The sequence below is a fragment of the Hemiscyllium ocellatum genome, chromosome 19, assembly GCF_020745735.1.
Source record: "Hemiscyllium ocellatum isolate sHemOce1 chromosome 19, sHemOce1.pat.X.cur, whole genome shotgun sequence".
Lineage (NCBI taxonomy): Eukaryota > Metazoa > Chordata > Chondrichthyes > Orectolobiformes > Hemiscylliidae > Hemiscyllium > Hemiscyllium ocellatum.
Genome location: NC_083419.1, coordinates 75,724,262 through 75,739,653, shown reverse-complemented (window position 1 = coordinate 75,739,653; position 15,392 = coordinate 75,724,262). Strand labels below are relative to the sequence as shown.

The following is a 15,392-nucleotide window of genomic DNA, read 5'->3' as shown; positions in this document are numbered from 1 at the left end:
GGATGGCGATGCCTAGCACGAGGAGAGATAGCTTTAAATTGAGGCAGATATTAATCTTAATAAATAGATATGGGATAGATGCCAGCGGTAGGTTCTTTACTCAGAATAATCGGTGCCAACTTTAAAGGCATTTAAACGGTCTTTCTGTGGGCATATGGACAAGAATTGGAATGGTGTTGATTCGATTGGCTTCAAATTTGGTCTACAGGTTGGCGCAAAATCGAAGGCAGAAGGGGCTGTATTGCGCTGTCATGTTCTGTGTTCTAGTGGGCATAAATATGAGATGGGAGTGGAAATAGATAAAAGAGATTTTAGGAGAAAAGTTTCTACACAGAGGATGGTGCAGTTATGAAATGAGCCCCTAGAATGAGCTTTCTAGGGGAAATGGTAGAGAAAAGTACAATTACAACATGTAAAATTTGGGCAGGTACATGGGGAGGAGAAGGTTTGAAGGGATACGGGTCAAATACAGTGAAACGCAACTCGTTCATGGACTCTGGTCAGCATGGACTGGTTGAGTTGAAGGAACAGTTTCCGTGCTGCATGTCTCTGTCTCCATTTATTGGAGGAGGAGACTACCGAGATAAGGAATGTTGTAAACAGTGAACCAAGTTACAGCGATAGGGATGGTAGTCCGGAATGCAGTACATTTCAAATATGTGGAGGGACTATTGGGCTAGGAGGAGGTTACAGAGATAGGAACTGTTATAGGAGTTACAAATTATTGAAGACATAGAGATCTGGAAAATCTGGAGAGAGAGAGAGAGAGAGAGACAGAAACAGAGACAGAGACTGAGAGACAGAGAGAAAGCGAGATCAAGAGCAAGAACGAGATACTATGTGATATCACTAGAGTCCTGGAAGATATCAGGAACACATCATTGTGTTGGAAGAACAGGTTTTGCTTCATGATGCATTGGTATAACTGGTTAGGAATAAGCAACCTGTGAGTAGGTGAAGTGATGGCCTCGTGGTATTATGGATAGAGCATGTATCCCAAACCTCAGCTAATGTTCAAGGGATGCAGGCTGGAATCCCACCATCAGAAACGGTGGAATTTGAAATCGATAATTTTAAAAATAGTAATTGATAATCCACAAATAATTGTGAGACCATTGCTGATGTACAAAAAACCCAAACACTTGTCCTTTCGAGAATGATATCTGCCCATCCTCACGTGGTCTGCACGACGTACCCACAGCAAAGTGTTTGCCTCTCAAGGACCCTTTGAAATGGCCAGCAAACTACTCAGCTCAAGGGCAGCTAGGTCTGGGCAAGAAAGGCTGGTCAACCAGAGATACCTACAACCCATACCTGATTTTAAAAAATAATCTATTCGGATGGTCATACTGGAACCGTGCTGGGACCAGTGTCCTGGCCAATCATGTTGGTATGTTTATGGACAGAGCTTTCAACTAACAGAGAGGAGGCAGGGATAGGGTTCAGGTGAAAGAGCTTTCCAAATCCAAAGAGAAAAGTGTAGCATCAGAACACAATGGGAATGTGGCTGAAGACAAGCAATAAAGAACAGGATGGGGCAGAGTTGAACTAAAATTGTACATTAGTGAATAGCTTCGTGGCGGAAAATTGTGGGAAAGAGTAAGTTATGTTTTATTTTGAATACAGAACGTCGCTTCAACGTCGACGGAGTTAAGACTCAGATAAAAGAGATGTAGACAGCAGGGAGACATGGATACAGGGTGAACAAAAATATTCAATTGGTTCACAATCTTGTGCAAACTCAGGCAAAATGGGTAACACTAACAATAATGGATAACAAAGGCGAAAGCATCTCACCACAGATCATGAAGTAGAGTCAATCTGAATGTAAATACTGGCTACTACGTGCCAAGGACACAAGCAGCAGAGCAGTTTTAGCCAACGAACAGTTTTCCATTGCTCATCACTGCATTAAACAGGAACTCATTGAAATTGTTAACAAAGGCTGGGGGATAATTCAGTGAAACTTCAATTTTCGTATAATCTTGTCAATCACACTGACAACAGTGATATTGGAAGTGGGGTTGGGAGATTTCTTTCAGTGTTTCTTTCATAACAGATTGTGCAACTGGCTAGGGATGTAACTATGTGAGACCGACCGTTGTGTGCTGGAACTTAGTGACTGAGTAATGTCACCTGGTGAGATCCTCTGGGAAATGGTGGTAAAGTGCAGTTTAAAGGAATTTAAACTTTTAAAGTGAATCACAGAAAGGACAAATTACACCTAGAAACAAAAATAGCCAGTTACATGAGGTTGAGAGGAGAACTGACCAAGATAAACAATCTAAACAAACTGAAAAATGTGTCTGTAAATGAACAATGGAAAACATTTGAGGGACAGTGAAAAATACTCAACGAAAGGACATTCCATTGAAACATGAAACCTCAGCAAGAAATTCCCACCCATCCCTCACTCAGGGCAAAATGGATCATATTAGATTATAAGGCTAAGACGATCACCAAAAACGTCTTAACATCATGAAGTAAGATAATATTTGAGGAGTAAGTGTTAAAGGGATTGCAAAGGGTCTGCTAGCAGGAGGAGGGCATTTTGAATGGGAATCATGATCAGGGTTTAATGATACGACAGGAACAGGGAGAAGTGAAGTTGCTGGAGGTGGTGAGAGTGTGACAGAGAGTGGTTCGGGTCTGAACCGTGTTACAAAGCCAGTACAGATTCCTGAAGATGGAGGGGTTTGCAGAGATAGGGAGGGACACGTGTATTTTAATTTATACATTGATGGGATGTGGGTGTCACTGATTGGACCAGCATTCCCTGTCCCACTGCGAATTGCCCAGAGATAGCACAGGATCAGCCATATTGCTGTGGGTCTGGAGTCACATGTTAGCCAGACCAAGTTAGAATGTCAGATATCCTTCACTAAAGGAGGTAAGTGAACCTGATGAGTTCTTCCTACATATCAGCAATGCTTTTACGGTGACCTCTTGTACAGATGTAACATGGTGAAAACAAGGGCAGCAGATGCTGGAAACCAGAGTCTAGATAATCGTGGTACTGGAAAAGCACAGCATGTCAGCCAGCATCTTGACATCCCAGCTCTTACTCTCAATGCTCTGCCCAAAGAAGGTAACCATCCCAAATGCCTGTTTCACCAGCCTGTCTACCTGTGACACCACTTTCAAAGAACTGTGTACCTCATCCATGTGTCTCTGACTGACAACAGTATCCAAGACCCGAACATTAACTTTACAACCCACTCTGGGTTATTTTACCAAAATGGAACATTTTGCATTTATCTAATTAAACTCCATCTGCTATTCTTCAGCCCACTATCCCAGCAGTATTTTTCATCCTGTTGAACCACAGACAGCCTTCTTCACTGTCCATTTTACCACCAATTATCCAGTTTACCATACAGAACATAGAACACAGAAAGTACAGCACAAGACCCTTCGGCCATGATGCCATACCAACCTTTTACCCGACAGTAAGATCAAACTAACCTACACACCCTTCATTTTACTATCATTCACGTGCTTAACCTAGATTCTATCAAATGCACCATTACACCCATCGACCACTCTCTGTGTAAAGAACCTCGATCTGAAATCTCCCCATACACATCCTCCAATCACCTTAAAATTATGCCCCCTTGTACCATGCATGCCATGGGATAAAGCAGTTTCTCACTATTCACTATCTTTGCCTCACACCCTCTTATTCACCTATACCAATTCGTCCCTCAACCCTTCTTCACCCCCAATGAGAACAGCCTAAGCTCACTCAACCTTTCTTCATAAAACATGCTCTCCAGTCCAGGCAACATCCTGGTAAATCTCCTCTTCACCTTCTCTGAAGCTTCCACGTCCTTCCTGTAATAAGGGGATCTGAACTGAACATAATATTCTCAGTGGCGTCAAAATAGGGCTCTCTAGAACCGCAGCATAACCTCATGGCTTTAAAACTCAATCCCCCAGCTAATGAAAGCCAATAAAACATATTCCGTCTGAACAACGTTACCAGCTTGGGTGGCAAATTTGACAGATATCTGGTCATGAAATCCAAGATCGATCTGTTCCTCCACACTATCCAGTATTCTGTATTTATCCCCGTATTTGGCAAAATGAATCACTTCACAATTTTCCAGATTTGACTTCATCTGCCACTTCTCAGCCCAGCTCTACATCCTGTCAATGTCCCATTGCAACCTCCAACAGACTTCCACACTACTCACCACTCCGCCAACCTTCGTCTCATTGGCAAAGTTTCTATCCCACTCTTCCACTCACGCATCCAATTCATTCTTAAAGTCACAAAGAGCAGAGATCCTGTAACCTCTCCCTATATAAAACCACTGGTCACCGAGCTCCAGGATGAATGCTTTCCATCTGTCATCACCCTCTGTCTTCTATGGGCCAGGAATTCTTTATCCAGGCAGACAGGTTTCCCTGCATCCTAAGCTCTGTACTTTTTCAATGAGATATAAATGCATTTTGTCACATTCTCAAAGGGCTCACTAAGATTTGTGAGGCATGATCTGTCCCTTACAAGTCATGCTGACTCTCTGTAATCAAACTATGGTTTGCCAAGAAATCATGAATCCTGTCTCTCAGCGTCCTCTCCAATAATCTGCACATCACAAACAGAAGACTGACAGGTCTGTAGTTCCCAGGATTATCTCTACTCCCTTTCTTGAAAAACGTACGGCTGATTCACCTAACATGCTCATCTTCAATTGGTGCGTGGAAACCGAAGCACCTGTCGGGAACCCATGGAGAGAATGTGCAACCTCCACACAGACAGTCGCCTGGGCCTGGAATGGAATTCGCGTCCCTGGTGCTGTGAGGCAGCAGAGCAACCCACTGAGCCGCCGTGCTGGCCCATGTAACTCGCTAAAGCCCTGTTTCTGCTCCTTGGTTCCTCTTCATCTTGACGAGATGTTCTACATCCCTTGGAACCTTGTCAAATGCTTTGCTGAAGTCCATATAGACAACGTAGACTGCTCTGCCTTCATCTGTCGCTTGGCCAACTCCTCAAAGAGTCAATCCAGTTTGTGAAACATGGTTTCCCACTCACAAAGCTGACTATCTCTAATCAGCCTTGCCTTTCCAAATCCATGCAGCTCCTTTCCCACAGAATCTCCACCAAAAAGTTACCCAGCACTGGGCTCACGGGGTTGTAATTTCCTGCTGTTTCCTGCAACCCTGAAGTGATGGAACAGCATTAGCTGCCCTGCAGTCTTCTGGTAACTCATTGTGTCTGTTGATAATATAAATATCTCTGTTAGGGACACTGCAATCTCTTACCTAGCTTCCCACAATATTCTAGGATAGATCGAATGAGCTATTGAGGATTGATCTACCTTTACTTATTTTAAGATTCTTGCAATTTGTCTTCTCTGTTGAGGATTAGTGAGCGGCACGTTGGCACAGTGATGTGCAGTACTGCCTATCATCCCCAGAGACCCGGGTTCAATTCACCGCCTCAGGCGACTGAATGTGTGGAGTTTGTGCGGTGTCTGCGTGGGTTTCCTCCCACCATCCAAAGATGTGCGGGTCAGGTGAACTGGCCATGCTAAATTGTCCGTAGTGTTAGGTTAGGGGTATGGGTGGGTTGCGCTTCGGAGGGTTGGTGTGGACTTGTTGGGTCGAAGGGCCTGTTTCCACACTGTAAGTAATCTAATCTAATCTCCTTACAATTCTTCCAAGACATAGCTATTTATTTCCCCGAGCTTCCATGTCTTTCTTCACATTAAATTCTGACAACACTACTTTGTCTAATTTCTCAACCACCTTCTGATAGTTAAGGTGCCCTTTTCTCTACCAAGTTAAACGATAGCCCTTCTTGAAACTTGTGTAAATGTTTCCGAAAATTCAAATAAACCGTATCCTTGGCACAGCCACTCCTACAACCGTATCTATTCTTCCATTTATACTCACAACAATAAAAATACAATCCAACAGGCTCAAAACCACGTTCACTTTTTATTAAATGCGTTTCTATTGACATACCCTTTCTAACACATTCCAGATCCCGACTGACTGTCAGGCTAACACGGTTTGGTTTCAGACTGATAGCAGAAAGGGTTATGGGGGTTCTTGTTTCTCAATCTGAAAAAGGTAGCTTACAGGGTCAACAGGTCATAGACGCTTTGGAAATCGGGAGGTTCATGGTCACTGAAGGACATTATGGAGATAGGCAGTAATGTGCGGACTGTATGAGATTATCGACGATAGAGAGTGCAGTGGTGACTGAAGGACATGATGGAGATAGGGAGTGATGTGGGGCCTGAAAGAGGGCAAAGAGATCTGGAGGGCTGTTGGGCCTGAAGGAGGTTGCACAGATCAGGAGGAGCATGGGAACTGAAGGAGATTACTCTGAATGGGAGGGTCGTCGGGTCTGGATGAGATTATGGAGATAGGGAGGGCCGTGGTGTATATTGGAGGTTATGGAGTTAGGGAGGTTTGCCGTGAATGATTCAGGGTACATAGATAGGAAGAGTCGTGGGGACTAAAGGAATTTATGGACATAGGGAGAGCTGTGGGGACTGAAGGAGGTTATATAGATCGTACGTTTATAGAGAAGAGCAGGTATCGACCATTTGACTACAGAGTCGGTCCCACCATTGAATATGATCAGGACTGATCATCTAACCCAGTACAGTATTCCTGCTTTCACACTTACTCTGATATTATAGTGACTACTGGCATTTAGTGATACAGCGGGCTGTAGTAACTGGGACGGGTGGTTGGGGTCGGGGGGGGGGGGATGTCTTACAGACATAGGGAGGTTTGTGGAAGCTGGAACAGGTGACATATACACTGAGGGTTTTAGGAATGGGAGGACTTTACAGGGATTTGGAGGAATGCACGGATGGGACGTGGTAACAATCACAGGGAGGATTTTGGGAGCTCGATCTGTAATGGGTACAGCTGAGAACAGAAGTGAGTCAAACAGTGAGGGCGGGCAGGGACAAGGTAGGACTAATCAATTAAGCTGCATTTATTTTAATGCAAGGGGCCGAACAGGGAAGGCAGATGAACTCAGGGCATGGTTAGGAACATGGGACTGGGATCTCATAGCAATTGCAGAAACATGGCTCAGGGATGGGCAGGACTCGCAGCTTAATTTTCCAGGATACAAATGCTACAGGAAGGATAGAAAGGGAGGCAAGAGAGGAGTGGAAGTGACATTTTTGATCGGGGATAGCATTACAGCTGTGCTGTGGGAGGATATTCCCAGAAATGCATCCAGGGAAGTTATTTGGGTGGAACTGAGAAATAAGAAAGGGATGATCACCTTATTAGGATTGTATTACAGACGCCCCAATAGTCAAAGGGAATTTGCCAAACAAACTTGTAGGGAGACCTCAGCTATCTGTAAGAATAATAGCGTAGGTATGGTAGGGGATTTTAACTTTCAAAACATTGACTGGCACTGCCATAGTGTTAAAGGTTGAGATGGAGAGGAATTTCTTAAGTGTGTATAAGACAATTTTCTGATTCAGTATGTGGATATACCTACTAGAGAAGGTGCAAAACTTGACCGACTCTTAGGAAATAAGGCAGAGCAGGTGAGTGAGGTGATAGTGAGGGAGCACTTTGGGGCCAGCGACCATAATTCTATTTGTTTTAAAACAGTGATGGCAAAGGATAGACCAGATCTACAAGTCGATGTTCTAAGTTGGATAAAGGCCAATTTTGGAGATATTAGGCAAGAACTTTTGATAATTGATTGGAGGCAGATGTTCACGGATAAAGGGACGGCTGGAAAATGCGAAGCCTTCAGAAATGAGATAAAAGAGTACATAGAAGAATAATTCTGTCAGAGTGAAAGGGAAGGCTAGTAGGTATAGGGAAATCTGGATGACTAAAGAAATTGGGTGTTTGGTTCAGAAAAAAGAAGGAAGCATATGTCAGGTATAGACAGGATAGATCGAGTGAATCCTGGGAAGAGTAAAAAGGAAGTAGGAGTACACTTAAGGGGAATTCAGGAGGGCAAAAGGCGGACATGAGATAGGTCTGACAAGTAGAATTAAGATGAATGCAAAGGGTTTTTACAAATATATTAAGGAAACAAGGGTAACTAGGGAGAGAATAGGGCCCCACAAAGATCAGCAAGGCGGCCTTTGTGTGGAGCCGCAGAAAACGGGGGAGACACTAAATGAATATTTTGCATCAGAATTTACTGTCGAAAAGCATATGAAAGATATAGACTGCAGGGAAATAAATGGTGACAGCTTGCAAAACATCCAGTTTAGAAGGGAGGAAGTGCTGGATGTCTTGAAACGGTTAAAGGCGAATAAATTCCCAAGAAATGATCAGGTGTAACCGAGAACTCTGTGGAAAGCTAGAGAGGTGATTGCTGGGCCTCTTGCTGAGGTATTTGTATCATCAGTAGTCACAGATGAAGTGCTAAAAAACAGGCGGTTGGCAAAAGTGGTGCCACTGTTTAAGAAGGGTGGTAAAGACAAGCCAGGGAACTATAGACCGGTGAGCCTAAACTCAGTGGTGGGCACGTTCTTGGAGGGAATCCTGAGGGACAAGATGCACATGTATTTGGAAAGGCAAGGACTGATTGGGAATAGTCGACATGGCTTTGTGCGTGGGAAATCATGTCTCACAAACTTGATTGAGTTTTTTGAAGAAGTAACAAAGAATATTGAGGAGGGCAGATTGATAGATGTGATCTATATGGACTTTAGTGAGGCATTCGACAAGGTTCCCCATGGGAGCCTGATAAGCAAGATGGAATACAGGGAGAACTAGACATTTGGATCCAGAGCTGGCTCAAAGGTAAAAGACAGAGAGTGGTGGTGGAGGGATGTTTATCAGACTGGAGATTGTGACCAGTGCAGAGACACAAGGATCACTGCTGGGCTCTCTACTGCTTGTCATTTACATAAATGATTTGGAGGCGAGCTTAAGAGATATAGTTAGTAAGTTTACAGATGACACCAAAATTGGAGGTGCAGTGAATAGCGAAGAGGGTTACAACAGGATCTGGACCAGATGGGACATTGGACTAAGTGGAAGATGGAGTTTAATTCAAATAAATGTGAGGTGCTGCATTTTGTGAAAGCAAATCTTAGCAAGGCTTATACTCGTAATGCTAAGGTCCTAGGGGGTGTTGCTGACCAAGAGACCTTGGAGTGCAAGTTCATAGCTCCTTGAAAGTGGAGTCGCAGGTAGATAGGATCGTGAAGGTGGCATTTGGTATGTTTTCCTTTGTTGGTCAGAGTATTGAGTACAGGAGTTGGGAGGTCATGTTGCGGCTGTACAGGGCATTGGTTAGGCCACTGTTGGAATATTTTGTGGCCTTCCGTTCTCCATCCTATCAGAAAGATTTTGTGAAACTTGAAAGGGTTCACAAAAGATTTACAAGGATGTTGGCAGAGTTGGAGGATTTGAGCTATAGGGAGAAGCTGAACAGGCTGGAGCAGTTTTCCCTGGTACTTCGGAGGCTGAGGGGTGACCTGACAGAGGTTTACAAAATTATGAGGGGCATGGATAGGATAAATAGACAAAAGTCTTTTCCGTGGGGTCAGAGAGTCCAGAACTAGAGGGCATAGATTTAGTTTGAGAGGGGAAAGATAGAAAACAGACCTAAGGGGCAACTTTTTCACGTAGAGGATGGTACATGTATGGAATGAGCTGCCAGAGGAAGTGGTGGAGAATAGTACAATTGCAACATTTAAGACGCATTTAGAAGGGTATATGAATGGGAAGTGTTTGGAGGAATATCGGCTGGCTGCTGGCAGGTGGGATTAGATTGGGTTGGAATATCTGGTCGGCATGGACGGGTTGTACCTAAGGGTCTATTTCCGTGCTGTACATCTGTATGATTCTGTCACTCATGGAGGATATAGAAATAAGCTGTGCGGTTGCGTCTGGAGAAAATTAAGGGCATAAAGGTTTGTAGTTACCGAAGGAAATTACATCATTCGGGACCAACAGAGTTTACAGAGACTGAGTGCGTTCTAGAGACAGGAAGAGTTCATAGTCATCATTAGAAATGCAGAAACTAATTTATGAGAGAAGCAGGGTCACTCTGCTTTATGCACAGAGACAAGGAGGAGTCTAACAGCTGGAGGAGGTTACTAAGGTAGAGAGCTTTTTTCTTGTCATGACGGGAAGGTTACAGAGGTCATGAACGTAGTAGGAGTTCAAAAATTTCACAAATACAGGGAGGTCTTTTTTCTGGTCTGGAAAGGACGACACTGACCGGGATGGCTTCAGGAACTGAAGAGTTGTTTTTCGTCCGTTAAGGAGAGATGTGACAGAACCCAGGATTAAAGGCAACGGCAGAAACTTGAAGAGTTGTGCTGGTAGTAGGAGCTGACAGGGATAAACAGGGTTGTTGGGGCTGATAGAGATAGGGGAAGGTGGTATCTATGAAACAGACAGTGGAGAAACTGACCGACATAGGGAGGGTTCTGTGGAACAGATGAATTTACAGACAAGGTGGTGATAATGAAGCCTGAGATTTTTGTCATATTCCTTGCCCAGCATTGTTCCGACATCATGTCCTCAGGTTCTGAATTAAAGCCCATGAACTCCTCCCTGTGCTGCTGACTGCGTGAGTGATCTTACCGGCTGTAGGATTTACTGAAGGCTCCAGATCTCACTCTCCATCTGTCTCTGGATGACCAAACATCTTCAATGTGCTGATGGACGAGACAGGAATTGGGAATTCTGCTGAGTCAGTGACATCAAAAATACCTGCAGGAGACAGAGAAATAGACAGAATGGGAAATTATTCTAATGCAATCAAGGCAAAACATAGAGAATGGCACTGAGTCCCACAGAGATCTGGAAAATCCCAATCTCCATCAATGGCCTGTGCAGTTGCTTCCCTCTGAATTGGAGAATGTTGTTGGCCCAGGATCTGGAGTACCTGCAAGAGCGAGAGACACTGACAGAGGCAGTAATTAAACCCACACAGTGAGGGATATCACATGGAGAGAAACTGAGTGATATCAGCAGAGTGCAGGAATGTATCAGGATCACACAATAGTATCATCAGAAGTGGTTCTGACCAGTGAGCACTGCTACCAGTACTCAGGGAAGACTGAGCTATTTTATTGGAATAGGTTCCTCTGGTAACAAGATTATGCAGTGTGCTATAAACGGACACAGATGAGGAGGGGGACAGGTCTGAGGTGAATGGAAATTCGGAAGTCCAAAGAGAAAGGTTGAAATATTGGAACACCATGGAGATGTAGATGAAGACCAAAACAGAGAAACAGTAAGGGAGTGAGTTTAATTAAAATACGACATTGTCAAACAGATTTGTGACAGGAAATTATTGGTTAACATAAAGTAAGTGCCATTTACGCACCTCACAATTCCTCATACGCCACAAGTGACAACACGTCCGCACCTCACATCATCGCTGATGTCACACACTCAGTGAATTCAGCGGCCCCCACTGCCGTGTTTGCCACCACGTCCACCCCCATCAACAACAATCACCTGCATTGTGCTGACACCCCCCAGGTCCCACTGTCAGCATCCCCGTCCCCAGAAACCTGAGGGGAACACCACCCTGCTCAAGACTCCACGCCCATTCCCCCTAACACCACACTCACTCCAGTTACAGGCTCGGTCTCTTCCCCAAGCTCCACACCACGCCAGATCCCAGCTCCCAGTCTTGGCGAGTTTTCACGATTCTCTCTGACCTCAACCAGAAGGAGAATGAATGACCAGTCCTCAGGAAAGGCCTCAAATTTATCACCCTCTGTCTAAGGGTTAATGAATTTAATACACGCCGTGACATCGAACACTTCTTCTGACGCCCACGAGCTTACTTTCACAATGTAGACACTCGCCAACCTCCGAGGATCCCATTGCTCACCTCCAATGCACTCCATCCACCAGGAGACCCCGTGATGTCCTATTACCTGCCTACAATTTCTTCATTTCCAACTACCGCTGAGACATGAACCACCTCAAACTGGATATCCATGGATTCTTTCTGTTCCCGACCGAGGCAGTTGCTTTGGTGTCAGCAACAGCGCAGAACACACTTGCACGTTCTGCTCAATATCACATATTTCTAATGCAATCTTCATTTGGTGGGGCAGTGCAGAACGAGAGGGTACAAATCTGGTGTGGGAGGGTGAGAATTCGAAAGGCAATGAGGAGCAACGGCTTCACGCAGAGGGTGGTGCGTGTCTGCAATAAGTTGCCAGACGAGCTGGTGATGACTGGTACAATTCCAATACTTTTAAGGAATTTGGAATAGGAAGGCTTTAGAGAGACATGGGTCAAGTGCATGCAATCGCGGCTGGATCAGTTGAGGATATCTGTTCGGAATGGACGAGTTCGATCAAAAACTGTGTTTCCAGTGCTGTCCATATCTATTGGCTCTATGATATTGCATGTGAAATGATAAAAAAGATGAATAAAATAATGAAGGAAAATTGTCGAAGTTGTTAAATTCAAACAACGTCAGATAATTTTACTTTCAATTATTTTAATTACCTTTTTATTTGTATTTCTTTCATTGTTCTGTACTTTTTATTTCTTGATTGTCTCCCTTTCTGTCGCTTTCCACTCTGTCAATACATTTTTCCTCTCCTCTTCCCGCTTTGCTACGCTTCTCCCCTGTTTTCCATTTAGTCTGCTTCACACATCCCCCACATATTTTGCCACATAGCACTGGCTTCAGCCTTGGTCATTCGCAGCTCCTAATCACCCTTTAATCTCTCCGTGCTCTGTCATTATCACCTTTGCATCTGGAGCCCTGACTCACCTTCTCTCAGCATGGTGTAAATAGCTCCCTAATTCTCCCCTTTTTTAAATCTTTAACAAAGGGTCAGTTATACTCGAAACGTCAGCTCTTTTCTCTACTTGAAGATGGTGCCAGATCTGCTTAGATTTTCTAGCATTTTCTCTTTTGGTTTCAGATTCCAGCATCTGCAGTAATTCGCTTCCATTAATGGCTCTGTGATATTGCTGGGGATATGATAACTCCAGTGTCGATGCATAAGAGGTGAACAAGCGAATGAATTCCCTCTGGAAGTCGCGTGAAAAGTAGTAACAGAGATCCAGGAAAATAAGATGAACGAATCTTTGATTTCAATTGAAGCCTGACCTCTGGTTCTCCTCCGAGACTGTGCCAGGTCGACTTCATACTGCATATATTTCATGTTTTGCATTTCTTTGTGAAAACAATTGAGACTGATTGATTTGCTGCAGACAACATCCAAGAGTCATCATGGGTACGGCGATCGAGTTGTGCATCTATCCCTGTCAAATGTTTCATTGCGCTGGCGAGGCTTTCTGTTTGGTGATTTTATGGTTCACATTGTTTGGAAATACAGCAACGCAGCTGAGATCCGGCGTGGGACCAACGAGTTGCTGTTCCAAGACAGCGATGACTGGCTTTCGAATGAACACACATCTGAATCGATCATGTGACAAGTTCTTGCAGGAGGTGAAATTAAAAGCCGCAGCGAACTTGGGCACAGGGTAACTAACGACACAAGCGCTTCACCTGGCCAGCGTGGGGATTGAACTCACGACCTTGGCGTTATTAGCGCCACGCTCTAACCAGCTGAGCTAACCGACCAACGCAGCCGAGCTTCCCAAGCAAATGCCTACATTGCCCGTGCTCACAATCAAGGCGTCTATTCATTTTTTGATTTGATGTCGATCGCCCGCTCGTCTGAGGTATTTCCTTTCGTTGCAAAACTTTTCAACAAAAAAATAGCATTGACTTTTCCGAACGCGTACACTCGAGCTAACCATTTGCTCTGATATCCAAAATTAAGCACAATGTCCGGACGCCTGCAATTTCAATGGCAATGCCACCGGCTCAGCTGCAGCTTGTCATGCTGACAAATATCGTCTGGAGAAACGTACATTCGACGATCGCTCACTGTGCTTCTGTAAATTCACATACCTTTGGAGTCAGGGTTTTGTGCTGCTTATAAACTGCTGCGAACCTTATGCCAAATGCATTTGAATTGTAATCTAACAGTGGGATTCTTTCTGCTCCCGAAGGCCGCAGTTGCTTTAGAGTGAGCAACAGCGCAGAACTCAATTGCTCGTTTTCCTCAATGACTCATGTTGCTTATGCAATCTTCGTTTGACAGCATATTTAGCAAGTTATCATGCCTTCCTGCAGCGTTTGTCAGCGACAGATCAGCTGCTAAGATGACTGCTTCAGACAGCATGCTACATCCAACATTTGAAAATGGAAAAGGTGTAACGTTTACAAGCTGAACGCTCTCTCACTATTTTGTCTGGCGCGTCAGAGGCTGGGAGCTGATCTTATGGATGTTTCGCAATCATGAGGGGCATGAATCGGATAAGTAGATAAGTTCCTTTCGCTCAGGTGGGGCAGTGCAGCACGACAGGGTATACCTCTGTTGTGGGCGGGTGAGAATTCACGACCTTGGCGTTATTAGCACCACGCTCTAACTTCTAACCATTTTTACACAATTATATCATTGGGGGTGGGTAAACTGAAGTCTACTCCAGTACTGGCAGACTTAGAGTTTGTCCCATGCAGTGACGGTGTGTGTGACAAAGACATGAAGGGTGTGTAAGATGGGTAGTGTGGGAGGATGTATGAAAAACATGGGCAGGTTGTGTGAGACTACAACAGGGATGATGTATGTGACCAGACAGGCAGCGTATGTGTGACAAAAACAGGCACTATGTCCTCAAATATGAGACAGTTTTTAGATAATTTATTTATGTTCGGACTTGCCATTGAATGTTTTGATGGACAGTTTGCATGTCCAGCTGCTATTTTATTTGTTTCTAGAAATGTTAGCCTGAAATAAATTAAGTATGATCCCTCAGCACTGATCCTCCGTCAACACCCACTCTCCCAACACTGAACGGGCGCCGATGGCACTTACTCTGCACTGGACCTGTGACAGTACCCTCTCTCTCAGTCCTGACCCCCCCCAACAGTGCCTGCTCCTTCAACACTAACCCTCTGAATGTGCCCACTCACTTAGAATTTATCCTATTACAGTAACCGATCCTTCAGCAATAACCATCTGAGAGTTCTGCATTCTCAGTTCTGATGCTCTGACAGCGTCATCTCTCACAGCACTGAATCTCCAAAAGCGCCTGCCCTTTCAGCACTCACCTTTTGCAATGGAAAGAGAAAGCGCCGTTCTGGCTCTCTGACAATGCATGCTTTCTTGGCTCCCGTTTAGAGCCTGGTTCTGGTGTACTATTTTACTCACTTGCACAGTGTTCAGAAGTTTCGAAGCAACCAAAGATATCATCTGTGAATTGCCTCGCCAAATGATAATAGCAGTCTCCTGCGAGTGAGGGAAACAGAGGGAGGTGAACAGAAAAACTATTTGTCCCTGTCAACTTTGATAAATCCTGCCTCATCCTCAACACAAGTCCATAACCTGCGGCCAGACGACCTTTTATTAACAGTCACAGGCCACATTGGA

General features: G+C 44.5%; 1 non-coding gene across 1 annotated transcript; it reads right to left on the bottom strand.

Annotated features, from left to right (window-relative positions):
- Window positions 1-13,463: 13,463 nt before the first annotated feature.
- Window positions 13,464-13,537, bottom strand: trnai-aau (transfer RNA isoleucine (anticodon AAU)). The gene has a single exon. It is a non-coding gene; the product is annotated as a tRNA-Ile (tRNA).
- Window positions 13,538-15,392: the final 1,855 nt, after the last annotated feature.